Source organism: Macaca thibetana, chromosome 8, assembly GCF_024542745.1.
Source record: "Macaca thibetana thibetana isolate TM-01 chromosome 8, ASM2454274v1, whole genome shotgun sequence".
Lineage (NCBI taxonomy): Eukaryota > Metazoa > Chordata > Mammalia > Primates > Cercopithecidae > Macaca > Macaca thibetana.
In genome coordinates, this window is record NC_065585.1 from 59,883,778 (window position 1) to 59,902,630 (window position 18,853).

The 18,853-nt window shown below is 35.8% G+C and overlaps 1 pseudogene; it reads right to left on the reverse strand.

The window, feature by feature from the left end:
* Positions 1–7,382: 7,382 nt before the first annotated feature.
* On the reverse strand, positions 7,383–7,863 carry LOC126960607 (immunoglobulin J chain-like; annotated as a pseudogene).
* Between the last annotated feature and the right edge of the window lie 10,990 nt (positions 7,864–18,853).

Genomic DNA, 18,853 nt, shown 5'->3' on the forward strand with positions numbered 1-18,853 from the left:
GAACATCACACACTGGGGACTGTTGTGGGGTTGGGGAAGGGGGAAGGATAACATTAGGAGATATACTTAATGTAAATGATGAGTTAATGTGTGCAGCACACCAATATAGCACATATATACATATGTATCAGACCTGCACATTGTGCACCATGTACCCTAGAACTTAAAGTATAATAAAAAAAGTGTAGATGTGTGCCATATGAGTCTCCATTTTTCTTTTGCTCCAAGATTCCCAAATATTAGGTGAGTCAGTTTGTTGTATATAGAAATAGAAATTTATCCTTAAAGTCCAAATAGAGGGATGCATCCCAGGACTGCAAGGATGGTTCAACATATGCAAATCAATCAATGTGATACATCATATCAACAGAATGAAGGACAAAAACCATATGATCATTTCAATTGATGCTGAAAAATTATTTCATAAATTTCAACATAACTTCATGATTTAAAAACCCTCAAAAAACTGGGTATAGAAGGAACATACCTCAAAGTAATGAAAGCCATATATGACAGACCCACAGGCTAGTATCATACTGAATGGGGAAAAACTGAAAGCCTTTCCTCTTAGATCTGGAACACGGCAAGGATGCCCACTTTCATCACTGTTATTAAACATAGAACTGAAAGCCCTAGCCAGAGCAACCAGACCAGAGAATGAAATAAAATGCATCCAAATTGGAGAGGAAGAAGTAAAATTATCCTTGTTTGTAGATGATATGATCTTTTTTTTTTTTTTTTTTTAAATTTATTTATTATTATTATACTTTAAGTTGTAGGGTACATGTGCATAATGTGCAGTTTTGTTACATATGTATACTTGTGCCATGTTGCTGTGCTGCACCCATCAACTCGTCATTTACATCAGGTATAACTCCCAATGCAATCCCTCCCCCCTCCCCCCTCCCCATGATAGGCCCCGGTGTGTGATGTTCCCCTTCCTGAGTCCGAGTGATCTCATTGTTCAGTTCCCACCTATGAGTGAGAACATGCGGTGTTTGGTTTTCTGTTCTTGTGATAGTTTGCTAAGAATGATGGATTCCAGCTGCATCCAAGTCCCTACAAAGGACTCAAACTCATCCTTTTTTATGGCTGCATAGTATTCCATGGTGTATATGTGCCACAGATATGATCTTATATTTGGAAAAACCTAATGACTTCACCAAAAACTATTAGAACTGATAAACAAATTCAGTAAAGTTTCAGCAGAATATAAAATCAACATACAGAAATGAGTAGCATTTCTCTATGCCAACAGTGAACAATTTGAAAAAGAAATCAAGAAAGTAATTTAATTTACAATAGCTACAAATTAAATTATATACCTAGGAATTAACCAAAAAAATGAAAAATCTCTCAATGAAAACTATAAAATGTTGATGAAAAAAATTGAAGAGGACAACAAAAAATCAAAAGATATTCCATGTTCATGGATTGGAAGAATCACTATTGTTCAAATGTCCATATTAAAGCAATCTGCAGATTTTTTTTTTTTTTTTTTTTTAATAGGCTCTCACTCTGTCACCCAGGCTGGAGTGTAATGGTGTGATCATGACTCCTTGCAACTCCTGCCTACTGGGCTCAAGTGATCCTCCCACCTTAGTCACCCAAATAGCTGGGACTACCGGTGTGTGCCCCCACAGCTGGTTAATTTTGTTTTGTATATTTTGTAGAGGTAGGGTTTTGCCATGTTGCCCAGGCTGGTCTCAAACTGCTGGGCTCAAGCAATCCTCCTAATTTGGCCTCCGAAAGTGCTGGGATTACAGGCATGAGTCCCCATGCCTGGCTTGCAACCTACAGATTTAATGCAATCTCTATCAAAATACCAATGACATTCTTCACTGAAAAAGAAAAAAAATTCTAAAATGTATATGGAACCACAAAAAACCCAGAATAGCAAAAGCTATCCTGGGCAAAATGAAGAAGACTGGAGGAATAACATTACCTAGCTTCAAATGATACTACAGAGCTATAGTAACTGAAACAGCATGGTACTTGCATAAATACAGATACACAGATCAATGGAATAGAATAGAGAACCTGGAAACAAATCTGTACATCTATAGTGAATTCATTTTTGATGAAAGTGACAAAAACATATAATGGGGAAAGGATAGTCTCTTTAATTAATAATGCTGGTAAAACTGGATATTCATATGCAGAAGAATGAAACTAGATCTCTATCTCTCACCCTATAGAAAAATCAAATCAAAATGAATTAAAGACATCTAAGTCCCCAAACTATGAAACTACTAACAGAAAACACTGGAGAAACTCTTCAGGACATTGACTTGGGCAAGGGTTTCTTTCTTTCTTTTTTTTATTATTATACTTTAAGTTTTAGGGTACATGTGCACAACGTGCAGTAATATGTTGCCACAAACACAGGCAACCAAAGCAATAATGGATGAATGGGATCACATCAAGTTAAAAAGTTTCTGCACAGCAAACAATCAACAAAGTGAAGAGACAACCCACAGAATGGGAGAAAATCTTGGCAAACTACGTATCTGACAAGGGATTAATAACCAGACTATATAAGGAGCTCGAACAACTCTATAGGATAGTATCTAATAATCTGATTAAAAAATGTGTAGAAGATCTGAATAGACTTTTCTCAAAAGAAGACATACAAATGGCAAACAGGTATATAAAAAATGTTCAACATCATTGATCATTAGAGAAATGTGAATCAAAACTACAATGAAGTATTATCTCACACCAGTTAAAATGGCTTTTATCCAGAAGACAGGTAATAACAAATGCTGTCAACAATATGGAGAAAAGAGAAGCCTCATACACTCTTGGTGGGAATGTAAATTAGTACAATCCCTATGGAGAACAGTTTGAAGGTCTCTCAAAAATCTAAAAATAGAGCTATCATATGACTCAGCAGTCACACTCCTAGGTATACATCCAAAAGAAAGGAAATCAGTATATCAAAGAGAAATCTGAACTCCCATGTTAACTGCAGCACTATTCACAATAGCCAGCAAAATGCACAATTTGGTGGCAACACAAATAACTGTCAACAGATGAATAGATAAAGAAAATGTTGTATATACACACAATGGAGTACTATTCAGCCATAAAAATAAGGAGATCCTGTCATTTGCAAAAACATGGATGGAACTAGAGGTCATGATGTTAAGTGAAATAAGCCAGACACAGAAAGACAAACTTTGCATGTTCTCACTTATTTTGGGGAGCTAAAAATTAAAACAATTGTACTCATGGAGGTAGAGAGTAGAATGACAGTTACTAGAGACTGGAAAGGGTAGAAGTGGTGGGGGGTGAGGGGAAAGGAGTGATTGCTGTTGGGCAGAAAAAACAGTTAGAAAGGATAACTAAGATCTAGTATTTGATAGCACAACAGGGTGACTATATTCAATAATAATTTAACTTTACATGTAAAAATAACTAAAAGAGTATATTTGGATTGTTTGTAACACAATAGTAAATGCTTGAAGTGATGAATACTCCATTTACCCTGATGTAATTATTAAACATTGTATACTTGTATCAAAATATTCTATATACTCCACAAATATATATACCTACTATGTACCCACAAAAATTAAAAATAAAATACATTTTAAATCCAAATTGAGACATGTTTTTTCAATTTTCTTGGTGTTCTCATGTAATATTTACTGTCCTTTTTTTTTTTTTTTAATAAGAAATGGGATTACCACCCTTGATTCAAAAGGATTTATTTTGTTACCCAAGAAAGCAAAAATGCTTTGTGACGCAGGTTATCTGTAGTGCTAGTTAGAGAAATTACTGACTGTTTTCAATTCCTAGACTTTGGGAAATATTGACAGGCCCTCACATCCTCAACTTCAGTGTTACTAATACCTGTAGAACTGGTGAAACTGTTTGGGGCTTAGGTTCACAGAGGTGAGTCAGAGGATTTTATTCTTTTGGATTTTAACATAATGGCTTTTCTCATATTAGGCCCCTTCAGGAAGAAGAAAATAAGAAAAAAACCTGTTGTTAAAATTCAAAGAAGGTTTACTAGCTAACTTCAGAAAGATGCTGGAAAGAATGATTAATTTTTATACAACATATTTGAAAATGTACCAGTTAATAAAAGGAATGCTATCCAGAATGGAAGCAACTTTTTCAAAAGCTTATTATCCTGGAGTCTTGCACATCAATGCTCATGATTTCCTGGGTACAGTAATAGCAACACCTATTTATGCACTACTTGTCGTTTGAGATTTTTAAAATGATAAATAGCTGCTGTTTGGAATCTGCCTCTAGTTTGAATACCAAAATGACAGTATAGTTCAGAACTTCATGGTTCACCTAATGGGTATGTCTTGTTTACCGTTGAAATGTTCTAATATTCATTTCCATGATAATGACAACAAAAAGGAGAGCAGTGTTCTTTACCAGTGGAGCTGCAGTCACACCAGAATTATCTTCTTATAACACATCAGAGTGACAGGGATTATGGTTGCTTTTATGTTCTGGGAATTATTTAATTTTAACAACTTAGAGAGATGCCACTACTATGAATTTGGATATTTTCTTTTTTCTTATGCCTAGCATTGCTTATTTTTATAATTTGTTGATTTCTGAACCTAGGGCGAAAAGATCTATTTATATATTTTCCCCTCAGAAACAATACCAATTTGGTAGATATCTCAATAACTTACCTAGTTTTTCAAGATGAAAGTGATATACTAGTAGAATGATTGATTATATAATTCATGTAGAAGACCATGGGGCTAGAATTCCCTTACATCTTTGGAGTCAAAATGGGAGATGAGTGGGAGTAGAGGGCTACCAATGACTGAAATGATGGTGCACTGACTTTTGATAAAGGATTAAGAAAAGATCTTATCTCATTAAATATATCTGTGTTCACCTAGTATTACAGTGGGTCATTTTGTATATGTATCTATTACAGTTTTTTTCCCTTTGTAAATGTCATGAAACTAGTGATTTGACTTTTAAAAAACTATTATATTCAACAACTGATATCCAAGCAGAAAAAAAGTGACCAGCTGCTGTTATAGTGCACTACTCCAAAGCTGCCTTATCCACACACAAGAAAGATTACCAACTCAATTTTCAAAATAGCGTAAAAAAAGAGGAAGGTGAATATTACCTAATGTTGTAACAAGAGGAAACGTTGAGCAAAGAAGTTAATCATAATTATTGTAAATTATTCACTGCAAAAATGGAATAAGGAGTAACTGCTACTGTCTGATTTTTTGAAAAACAAAATGTGGAATAAAATATAAAGTAAGACAAGTTGACAGTAGATTACGAAAAGGATAATAGTATTTTTTTCAAATCTAAGAAATTACGTATTGATGTGCAAGCTACCTTTGCTCTGCATGAAAATAGAATTTACAGAGTTAGAAGAATGTGGAAGGAACAAGAGAGACACCTTAGAATTACCGTTATTCCACATGGGAGGGGAATTCTGTATTCCTGAGACTGTAGTTCCCCTCTGACCCTGGAGTGCTACATAATGTTTTTATTTTATTTATTTATTTATTTATTTTATTTTATTTATTTTTTTTTTTTGAGACGGAGTCTGGCTCTGTCGCCCAGTCTGGAGAGCAGTGGCATGATCTCGGCTCTCTGCAAGCTCTGCCTCCCGGGTTAACGCCATTCTCCCGCCTCAGCCTCCCGAGTAGAATAGCTGTGACTGCAGGCGTCCGCAACCACTCCCGGCTAATATATATATATATATATTTTTGTATTTTTAGTAGAGGTGGGGTTTCAATATGTTAGCCAGGATGGTCTCGATCTCCTGACCTCGTGATCCACCCACCTTGGCCTCCCAGAGTGCTGGGATTATAGGCGTGAACCACCGCACCGGGCCAGAGTGCTACACAATTTTGACGATGCCTTCTTAGAAGAGTAAACCTGAGTTGATAGACTATTCTGGAAAGACAATAGGTGTACCCAGATGTGGAGTATGTTTATATTCTATTCCCATGGTCTTCTACAAGGAGAAGGAGTAGAAGGCATCTCCTTTGCCCTCACGGTGCGTTCAGAAAAAATGTTGCCTCTTAATGTAAACGTAATTAAATATATTTTAAAAATACTTAATATGTATTTTAAAAATCTAACACGTTCAAAACATCTTTAAATATAATATGATTTAATATTAATTAATGGGTTTGAAATTGATAATTTAATTTTCTGTAACAATACTTAGTCCTCCCTTCCAAAATGGAAATTATACAACTTGACCAGTGTTCTATGTGAAAATAATTTCCTTGATTTCTATTTACTATGAGCATCTGCATAGAAGTGTTATTCTTTTCTATGCTTATGAATCTAGTTAATTGTTCAAACTGTGCTAGAGTATAAATATTTTGGAATACGTATTTCATTAGATTCATTTACAACATAGATGGTTTCCAATGGGAATTTCTTACACTAACCTGATTATCAAAAAAAGGTGAAAATGTATCATCTGCTTTCAAGTCTAGTGTTATGTCAAAATATATTTTTCAATTATGCATTTAATTATTCAGCTAATGGGTTTCATAAATAGTAGAGATTTCATTTTAAATTATTTTTATAAATAGTTCTAAAACATGCTTTTTTGTTGTTTTTTTGTTTGTTTTGTTTTTGAGACAGGATCTCTCTCCGTTGCCTAGGCTGGAGTGCAGTGGCGGGATCTAGGCTCACTGCAAACTCTGCCCCCCGGGTTCAAGCGATTCTTGTGCCTCAGCCTTCTGAGTAGCTGGGATCATAAGTGTGTGCCACCATGCCTGGCTTATTTTTGTATTTTTAGTAGAGACGAGGTTTTGCCATGTTGGCCAGACTGGTCTTAAGCTCCTGGCCTCCAGTGATCTACCTGCCTTGGCCTCCCAGAGTGCTGGGATTATAGGATTAAGCCATCATGCCTGGCTCAAAAACATGTTTTTCAATTATTATTTTTCTAATGAAGACATATAATTGACCTATGTTTACACATGTATGTTCTCTATATAGTGAAACTTTTTAAAGAGAGAATAGTATGGAAAATTCAAAAGCTCTGGCTCTCCAAGGCAAAGGCAGAGAAAGGGCAACATTTTGTTATGCCTCCTGATTTTACTCCTTGAGTTTTATTTTCTCCCCTTGTCTATTTTTTTAATGCTAGAGACTGTTTTCTTAAGGGAGCATACCTCTTCAGGCAAGCATGATAACTGACAAATTTTAATACAGTGTGACCATATAGTTGAGAAGTAATTACCTAATAAAGACAATAATGTTACTGTTTCGATTATTTTGGGGGAGGGGATGTTAGTTTTACACCATCTTAAACAAATCCAGGTTTCATATTCACTGGTAGTAAATATATTAACTTTCTGGATCAAAATGGAGAGCCTCTCAAGATAAAGAATTGTGCAGTCAGCAATGACAAATTAGTCAGGATAGCAGGAACCTGGGATCAAGCCTATCTTCACCATTTCGGTCTCACCACCATATGTAAGTGGGACCATAGTTGCGCTGCACTCGTTTCTGACATCAGTGTGGCATATCTCTGTAGCACTGTCTTTGTCACAGATACTGCTCTGGGTAGCAGGAACTCTGATTATCCAGTTCCACTTCTGTAGGATCACATTTTTTACAGAGGTACGACAAATGGTACACAAATTTGGTTCTCAACCTTGAGACGAGATCAGAGATATTCTTCTTATTGTCCAGGAGAACAGCAATTTGGATGTTTCTCTCCACAGTGTCCTCATTAGGATCTTTGGTAGAAGAGATGATGGTGAAAATAACCTGGGCCCACTTACATTTGTCATCAACAGGAATGATCCTCTCATCTTCATCTTGAGGTGTCACAAGAACAGCCTTAACAAAAATGGCCTAGACTGTCCAGAAGAGAAAATAGTTCTTCATGCTGACTTCAGTTCTCTTGAAAACCCAAATTCTAAAACGAGTCAGACACTTCCTCCAACGTTTAATATAGAATTATAACTAAATACATTTCAGAAAGAATAAAGGACAAGGAAGTAAGTCAAGAATAATTCCATTTGCAGAAAAAGGGCCTGCTGCCTTGTTTTATTTTATTTTTTTTGACCCAGGAAAGGTCAGGGCCCATTAACAAAGTAGAATCAACATTTAAATACATAAGCAAACATGAAGGCTTTTGTCTTTTCCTCTCAGTTTTGAACCCTTGGTGTCATCTGGGAAGTGGGTTGGTTTCACATCTGAAATAGGAGAAGGAAGGAATGAAGGAGTTGCCAGTGACCTAAGATAAATATCTGATGCATACTAATTTTTTAATGTTACCAGAGTGATCCCAAACTCCTTAGCTTTCTGAGCGCAACATGATTATAATATTCAATTAAATAGTTTGTGTCTTTTTGCGTTTTATGGCAGAAACTATATAATTCTCCTGTCTTGGTGGAATTTGGGGAGTGGATCTTGAGGCACTGCAGTTGCTCATCAACACCTGTGAGCTTAAACTCTCATTTTCTGCAAGCCTCTCCTAGTCCTCTTCCCAACATTTCATCGTTGTCCATGCTGCTCCTGCTCCTTGTTTATTTCTATCCAAAATGCCAAGAAAAGCTCTCCATAATGCCCCAACTTTAGGAACTAACTTTTCTTTTCCCTCATAAGTTGGAAAACAAATCTTCATATTGTTTTTGCATATAGAACTATTTAGATACTTTCAACCTGGAAATTGTCTTTCATAATCAAAAGACTCATACATATGTGCTTTTCTAAACCTGCTGATCTTAAACTGTTAGATGTCAGGACCTTTTACTCTTAAATTACCCAAGGCCCTAAAGAGCTTTTCTTTATGTGGTTATATCTACCGCTGTTTATCCTGCTAGTGATTAAATGAGAAATGTAAAAATATTACTGTCATCTGAATATTTGTAACACCCCAAAAATTTATTTGTAGAAACCTAATCCCCAATGTTATACTATTAACAGATTGGGGTCTTTAGGAGGTCATTAGGTCATGAGGGCAGAGCCTTCAGTAATGGGATTAGTTATCTTATAAAAAAGGCATAAAGGAGCTGGTTTGCCCCTTCCATCTTTAAGGACAAAGAGAGAAGTTGCCATCTGTGAACCAGAGCGAGCTTTCACCAGATGTTGAATCTGCTGGAGCTTTATGGTGGACTTCCTATACTCTAGAAGTGTGAGAAATAAATGTCTGTTGTTAATAAGCCACACAGATTATGGTACTTTTGTTTTAGTAGCCTGAACAGACTAAAATAAATATTTAAATATTAAAATAATACATTATGATATATTAATTCAATATATAATTATTCAGAAAAATACAATTTGAGTTATGCAAGATAAGTTCTAGAGAACTGCTGTACATTATGTCTGCAGTTAACAATACTGCACTGTGCACCAAAAAATATGTTAAGAAAGTAGATATCATGTGTTCTTATAGCAGTAAAAATTAACAATAATAAATTTATTGCAGTTTAACATGTATAACGTATTTTTAGGAAAAATAATTATATATTATAAAACAAAAAATTGTAGTGAGAATGGTGGCATTGTACATTTTCACAGATCTTTTTCATATCTGGCTTATTCATAGATGATAGTAGAGTCTCATTTCTGCTTCTACATTTACACTGTTGCAATATGTTGTTTTGGTTGAGGTTTATGAAAAAATCTGGAGCAGTTTCTAAAGTATAGGAAGTATCCGAAGAAGCATATGAAGAAAATACTCTGGGAGGAGTACAGTCACTTCCGCTGTGAAGGCACAGATGAGTTCCTAAAAAGCACTGAGCTGTGCAAAACAGTACTTTTAAAAATACAGGGTTTATAAGAAAATGAGTTTAGGAATATAGTGCTCAGAAACTTTTCTGACACACACAAAACCAGATAGTAATCTAATTAAAAAGCAGTCTAATAAAAATGGTAGCACAGTTTTAGACATTAAATAGGCAAGAAATGAATGAATTCAATGATAAATACAGCATTACCTTATGGGAAATTTATCTGTGGAACCAGGTGTCTTCACTCCCCCAGGCTGCTCTACCTGGCTCCCAAGTCCACCACTCTACAGGCAAGAGGAAGAGAACAAAAGAGAGATGAAGAGAGAAAAAGGAAGGTGAACACAGAGGGAAAATGCAAAATAGGCTGAGAGAAAATGAAGAAATTAAAGAGAGGGAGGTTGGGGGCCTCCTTAGTGTCCTTGGTAGTTACAAGGGTTGCACCTTGTGAGATTTTGTAAAGTACTGGCAGGAAAGTGATGTGAAATTGAATGGAATGTGGTAACACCATGTGTAGATGGGTGTGACTTAATGTCCTCCTGAAGTGTGTGTCTGAGTGGGATGTTTGTATTTGTAGGAGGGAAAAAGTAATATCTCTTCCTTACCTATCACAAGGTTTGAAGCTGACACTCCTATAATGAAAGGCAGATTAACAAGAGGAAAGCATAACAAATATGTTTAACAAAGTTTTATGTGGCACGGGAGACTTCAGAAATGGAGATCTGGAATGAATCAAGGATAGTTTCTCAAAAAGGATATTGAGCATCTCTCTCTTTCTTCCTCTTATCTTCCTGTCTGTCTCTGTCTCTTTCTCTCTGTCTCTCACACACATGCACACACGCACACAAATGTGCATGAACATGTAGTATGCCAGGTCTCCTATGAAGTACATCTTATTTTAGTTTGTGAGACAGTGATATGAAACCCAAATTTGGAATGATTTTATAATCATCAAGACAGAGTAGAGTACCACTTATCTTAGATATTGGATGTTCCAGTAGTTTCATACATTAACTCATGGTGAATTGAGAATTAAGAATACAGTATTTCATATTATTTGAGAAAATTATTCACTTTTAGGTTATTTTCTTTAATGTACCTTGAAATAAAAGCTTCACTTCAGACCCTAGGAAATGCTGGACGAAGGTAAAAATTACTTTGAATATTTCTGAAACTATAAAAATACTGCCTAGGGTGTTCTCTATTGATTATATATGCAGATTACCTTTTTAACTGCCTCTCTTATGAGGTATTAATTTGTGCTTGGAATATTTTATGTCCTTGATAACTTGATTGATTTTGAGCAAAGTCAGTAAAACATAGATCTTTATTTAAGTAAAATTCAATAGAAAGGCTTTCATCTGACATCAGTCAGATTTTATTGAGGATTTGATACAATTCCTTTTGATATATCTCATTTCATTAATAACAAATATAGGAATATATGCCAGATTCTGAAATGAATTACAATAGAAGCCATAGATGTTATTCTAAACCACATTCAAGTGTCAATTCACTTCCATTTCAACTAACTTGATAAATAATCATACCCTAAGTTTACACAGTTTCATATTCATTACCATATTTTTTCCTACTAACAACCCCCAAAACAGGTAAAATCATACTAGCATAAAACTTGACATGATGAGGCTATCTGCAGTGGTTTGGAGCCTCTGGAGAGAGGCCAGAACCTCCACCTTGGAGTGGGACTGAACAGTAGGGATAGAAGTGTTTGGGAACTTGAAAGGGTAGAAGTAGGAGCACAGAATGGTTTCAGATTCCAGAAGAAACTCAAGTCAGATGTATAGGTTATGGTACACAAAGTGTGTGTCTATGGATGATTGTCTAATATGTTCAGTTCCCATATGTGGGCAGGGAGTTTACCTGACAGGAAAGCCACAAGCACCTGTGCCACAAAAGGTTACTGGGAACAGGGAGAACTAGAGTGGTCAGAAGGAGGAATATGATCATATCATTATTAGGAGTACACATAAAGATCACCTACAGAGCTGGGTAAATGTGCACTGTGTGATTGGGTAGGTCCAGGATGGGGCTGTGGCCTGTTTGTTTTAAAAGCCACAGAAATGATACACTTGGTCTATGGTAAGAACCACGACTTAAATAAGAGTTCAGTCTGGGCTAGCAGCATTCATGACATAAGTAGGAGCCAGTGGTAGACTTGGGCAGAAAAGGCAGAGCTCTAAAGTCTAAGAGTTGAGGAATAGATTGTAGTGCCCTGTAAAATATCTCAGGGTGAATGTTTCAGAGCAATTATGGTCATACTTGTTTCTTTTTTAAAGGACACAGTGATGAATTCCATTGTGTATGTGTGTGTGTGTGTGCTGGCCATGTGTCAGAAAAATAGGTCTACCAAACTGTAGGCATAGGGCTGGTTGAGGCATGTTCATATTAGGGAGGTAAATTATTAGTCTGTGGGTTTTGCAAAAATGCAGTTGTCAGCAATGGGCAATTTATAACCAGTGTCTTTCAAAAATTCAGACAAGACATTAGCTTCAGGGATGTCTATCATGAGTAAAGGGACACCAAACACTCAAAAGATTCAGAGTCAAATACTTTTTTAAGAAAAATGGGAAGAGAAAATCAAGAGACATATTTAAGTCATAATATCCAATAACAAAATTGGGCTAGAGATATAAAGAGACAATTCATAGTAAAAGCACTAATGGCAAAACAAACAAACAAACAAACAAACAAAACACATAAGAAAAGATGTCCAAACTTTCTGATACTAGCAATAATAATTAAAGTAAGGAGATAATTTAATTTTGTTAAATTAGCAAACATTAAAAAGTAATAGCATCTATATTAATTTCCTATGACTGTTGAAACAAATTATCACAAACTAGGAGGCTTGAGGCAACACAGATTTATTCTCTTACAATTCTGGAGGTCAGAAATCTGAAATCAGTTTCACTGCACTAAAGTCAAAGTGTTAGTAGGGCTGGTTGCTTTCAGAGGCTCTAGGAGGAGAATTAGAGGAGAGGGGAATTAGTTTCTAGCCTTTTCTAGCTTCTGGAGGCCACCTTCTTTCCTTGGCTGGTGACCCCTTCCTCTTAATAACTACTCCAATCTCTTGGTTCATCATCACACTGCTTATTTCTGTATCAAAGCTCTCTCTAATAAAGACATGTGATTACATTTGGGAATGTAATCACATATGTAATGAGGAGAGAATACTCTCCTCGTTAGGCTTCTATTCTTTCTTTTAAATTTTATTTTAAGTTCTGGGATACAGGTGCAGAATGTGCAGGTTTGTTACATAGGTATACATGTGCCATGGTGATTTGCTGCACTATCAACCCATTATCTAGGTTTTAAGCCCCCCCATGCATTAGGTATTTGCCTTAATGCTCTCTCTTCCCTTGACCCTTACCCCTGACAGGCCCCAGTGTGTGATGTTTCCCTCTCTGTGTCCATGTGTTCTCATTGTTCAACTCCGATTTATGAGTGAGAACATGCGGTGTTTGGTTTTCTGTTCCTGTGTTAGTTTGCTGATAATGATAGCTTCCAGGTTCATCCATGTTCCTGCAAAAGACATGAATTCATTCTTTCTTATGGCTGCATAGTGTTCTGTGGTATATATGTGCCAGATTTTCTTCATCCAGTCTATCATTGATGGGCATTTGCTATTGTAAATAGTGTTGCAATAAACACATGTGTGCATGTGTCTTTATAGTAGAATTATTTGTAACCCTTTGCGTATATACCCAGTAATGAAACTGCTGTGTCAAATGGTATTTCTGGTTCTAGATCCTTGAGGAATCACCACACTGTTTTCCACAATGGTTGAATTTATTTATACTCCCACCAACAGTGTAAAAGCATTCCTATTTCTCTACATAGACTTGTATTCTTTGTGTCTGGTTTCTTTCTCTTAACATGAAGTTTGTTGCAAGAGGCTGCAGTTAACTTACTTTCATTGCTAATAGTATTACATTGTATGGAATACCATAATTTAATCTATTTTAATACTGATGCAAATGTGGATTGTTTTCATTTTTTGATTTCTTAAAAGAGCAATGCAGCTACACTTCTCTTCTATATTGATGTTTATACTCTCTCCTAGCAAATCAAGAAGTTTAGACTGCTTTAACCCCATGTAATCTATTTCTGTCTTCACTCCTATACTGGCCATGTTATTTTAATTCTCTTTATATTTTAAACCTCTGAAGACATTAAAAAATTTTAGACAGTCATTATTTATTTGGGTATACCCACATATTTACTATTTTAATTTCATTTATTCCTTTTTGTAGCGCTTTTTTTTTTTTTACTAGATTGTTATTTTGCCTAAAGAATACTCTTTTTCTAAACCACCAGGAAGAAGTTGAATCCCTGAATAGACCAACAGCAGGCTCTGAAATTGAGGCAATAATTAATAGCCTACCAACCAAAAACAGTCCAGGACCAGAGGGATTCACAGCCGAATTCTACCAGAAGTTCAAGGAGGAGTTGGTACCATTTCTTCTGAAACTATTCCAATCAATAGAAAAAGAGAGAATCCTCCCTCATTTTACGAGGCCGACATCATCCTGATACCAAAGCCTGACAGAGATACAACAAAAAAAGAGAATTTTAGACCAATATCCCTGATGAACATCGATGCAAAAATCCTCAATAAAATACTGGCAAACCAAATCCAGCAACACATCAAAAAGCTTATCCACCATGATCAAGTGGGCTTCATCCCTGGGATGCAAGGCTGGTTCAACATATGCAAATCAATAAACGTAATCCAGCATATAAACAGAACCAAAGACAAAAACCACATGATTATCTCAATAGATGCAGAAAAGGCCTTTGAAAAAATTCAACAGCCCTTCATGCTAAAACTCTCAATAAATTCGGTATTGATGGAACGTATCTCAAAATAATAAGAGCTATTTATGACAAACCCACAGCCAATATCATACTGAATGGGCAAAAACTGGAAAAATTCCCTTTGAAAACTGGCACAAGACATGGATGCCCTCTCTCACCACTCCTATTCAACACAGTGTTGGAAGTTCTGGCTAGGGCAATCAGGCAAGAGAAAGAAATAAAGGGTATTCAGTTAGGAAAAGAAGAAGTGAAATTGGCCCTGTTTGCAAATGACATGATTGTATATTTAGAAAACCCCATTGTCTCAGCCCAAAATCTCCTTAAGCTGATAAGCAACTTCAGCAAAGTCTCAGGATAAAAAATCAATGTGCAAAAATCACAAGCATTCTTATACGCCAGTAACAGACAAACAGAGAGCCAAATCACAAGTGAACTCCCATTCACAATTGCTTCAAAGAGAATAAAATACCTAGAAAATAAAATTCCTAGGTATTTTATTCCCACTTACAAGGGATGTAAAGGACCTCTTCAAGGAGAACTACAAACCACTGCTCAGTGAAATAAAAGAGGACACAAACAAATGGAAGAACATACCATGCGCATGGATAGGTAGAATCAATATTGTGAAACTTGCCATACTGCCCAAGGTAATTTATAGATTCAATGCCATCCCCATCAAGCTACCAGTGACTTTCTTCACAGAATTGGAAAAAACTGCTTTAAAGTTCATATGGAACCAAAAAAGAGTCTGCATTGCCAAGCCAAAAGAACAAAGTTAGAGGCATCATGCTACCTGACTTCAAACTATACTACAAGGCTACAGTAACCAAAACAGCATGGTACTGGTACCAAAACAGAGATATAGACCAATGGAACAGAATAGAGCCCTCAGAAATAATACCATACATCTACAGCCATCTGATCTTTGACAAACCTGACAAAAACAAGAAATGGGGAAAGGATTCCCTATTTAATAAATGGTGCTGGGAAAATTGGCTAGCCATAAGTAGAAAGCTGAAACTGGATCCTTTGCTTACTCCTTATATGAAAATTAATTCAAGATGGATTAGAGACTTAAATGTTAGACCTGAAACCATAAAAACCCTAGAAGAAAACCTAGGTAATACCATTCAGGACATAGGCATGGGCAAAGACTTCATGTCTAAAACACCAAAAGCAACGGCAACAAAAGCCAAAATTGACAAATGGGATCTCATTAAACTAAAGAGCTTCTGCACAGCAAAATAAACTACCATCAGAGTGAACAGGCAACCTACAGAATGGGAGAAAATTTTTGCAATCTACTCATCTGACAAAGGACTAATATCCAGAACCTATAAAGAACTCAAACAAATTTACAAGAAAAAAACAAACAACCCCATCAAAAAGTGGGCAAAGGATATGAACAGACACTTCTCAAAAGAGGACATTCATACAGTCAACAGACACATGAAAAAATGCTCATCATCACTCACCATCAAAGAAATGCAAATCTAAACCACAAAGAGATACCATCTCACACCAGTTAGAATGGCAATCATTAAAAAATCAGGAAACAACAGGTGCTGGAGAGGATGTGGAGAAATAGGAACACTTTTACACCGTTGGTGGGACTGTAAACTAGTTCAACCATTGTGGGAAACAGTGTGGCAATTCCTCAAGGATCTAGAACTAGAAATACCCTTTGACCCAGGCATCCCATTACTGGATATATACCCAAAGGATTATAAGTCATGCTGCTATAAAGACACATACACACGTATGTTTATTGCAACACTATTCACAATAGCAAAGACTTGGAATCAACCCAAATGTCCATCAGTGACAGACTGGATTAAGAAAATGTGGCACATATACACCATGGAATACTATGCAGCCATAAAAAAGGATGAGTTTGTGTCCTTTGCAGGGACATGGATGCAGCTGGAAACCATCGTTCTCAGCAAACTATCACAAGAACAGAAAACCAAATACTGCATGTTCTCACTCATAGGTGATAATTGAACAATGAGATCACTTGGACACAGGAAGGGGAACATCACACACTGGGTCCTCTTGTGGGTGTGGGGGGGAGGGATAGCAATAGGAGATACACCTAACGTAAATGAAGAGTTAATGGGTGCAGCACACCAACATGGCACACATATACATATGTCACAAACCTGCACGTTGTGCACATGTACCCTAGAACTTAAAGTATAATAATAATAAAAAAAAGAATACTCTTTTTCTTTCATTTACTGTGAATCTGCTAGCAACAAATCGTCTTAGTTTCTATTTATCTGAAAATGTCTTCATTTTTATCTTAAATATTGAAAATAAAATTTAATTATTGTTCTTGTATGCTTGGCTTAATTTTTAAGAACTTATTGTATATATTTAAGGTAAACAACATGATTTTTCAATAGACTATTTTTAGAGCAATTTAGGTTCACAGTAAAATTGGGCAGAAGGTATAGAGATTTCCCATATGCCTCTTCCCCGACACATGTATAACCTCCCCCATTATCAACATTCTCCACCAGAGTGGGACATTTGTTACAATTGATGAGCCAACATTGACGCATCATCATCACCCAAAGCCCATAGTTCACATTAGGATTCACCCTTGGTGTTGTACATGCCTGAGGGAACTGACTGAACACATGTGAAGCTGCATCCAAACTGTGACCAGATTAATTGGAAAAATGTAAAATGACATGTAGCCACCATTGTAGTATCATATAGAGTAGTTTCACTGCTATAAAAATTCTTTGTGCCTCTTCTATTTATCCTTCCCTTCTACAAACCCTGGCAACGACTAATGTTTTTACTGTCTCCCTAGTTTTGCATTTTCCAAAATGTTGTATAATTGGAATCAAGCAGTATGTAGCTTTTGCAGATTGACTTCTTTCACTTACAATACATTGTTATTAACTGTAGTCCCCATGTACAACATGATGTTTTGATATACACGTACATTTCAGTACTGAAATGATTATGGCAGCCAAGCCAATTAACATATCCTTCATGCACAAGTACAGTTTTTTTGTGGTAAGAGCACTTAAAATATATCCTTTTAGCAAATTTCCAGCATACAATGCAATATTAACTATAGTCCTCATGATGTATATTAGATATCTAGAAATATATTTATTATAGATTTCTAGATTAACAATATTTTTTCACCACATTAAAAATTTACTCCATTATTTTTTTACTTTCACTGTTCTTGTTGAGAAATTAGAAGTCATTTTGGCTTTTGCTTCTTTGAAGGTAATGTCTTTCTTCTTTTTTGCTTTTAATGTTTTTACCTTTTCTTTCTTTTTTACTAATTTTGCTATGTTGGACTAGATGGAAATGTAGATGTTAAACCCATCCATCGAGTTCTTGATTTCACATATTTTCTTTGTTTCAGATTTTCCATATGGTACTTTTTTACATATGCTATACAAATTGTCTATAGTTCCCTCATCTTTACTATATTTGCAACCATTTTTAAAATCTCTTTGAAGACATTATTTTATCTCCTCAAACATAAGCATAGTTATTTAAAAGTCTGTGTTTGATAATTCCAGTATTTGAAGACCTTTGTTCTCTTTGGATTATCTATATTCTCCTGCTGGCTTTTCTTCATTAACTCTTAACTCCCCTGTGTATTATCTTTGATTATGTGCCAGACATTATATTTGAAAAAAAAAGCCAGGAGCTTTGGAGGTTATTTGTGTTATTATAGGTTAATTTGCCAACATCCTTATAAAACAAGCCAGTCTCATCAGTATTGAAAACCAGATCTTCCAGATATCCCTTTTCCTATAACACTATGCAGGTATTTAAAAAATTCTTCTGTAGCTTCCTGATTTGCAAAACCTGCCTTGCCTGTAATTTTAACATTTTTGTAGGTGTATTACCTTTTAAAAGCTTCAAGCCAACCAGCACTAGCTAGAGGGGTTTAATATTTTCATAAACCCTGAGTAACATGACTGTAAATTTCTTTCGCTTTCAGCCTACAAAAACGTTGTTCACTATGCTTCTTTTTAAGTCATTATCTCACGAATCCCCAAAAGTAGCCACTTTCCATCTTTTCCATAGCTTCATTATACAATATAGATATTACATCAGCACTTTCTTAAGTGGCCTCATGTTCAGATTGGTGACTTTTCTTTCTTTTTCTGAGTGTACCATATTGTTGATTCATTAACATTGAATTCACAGCCAACAGCACTTGAACTCATGCCTAAAGGAAGCTTATCTAACACACACATTTTCTCTGTAAGGCACAATACAGCCTTTGTGTGCTTAAGAACGCTAGACAGCAC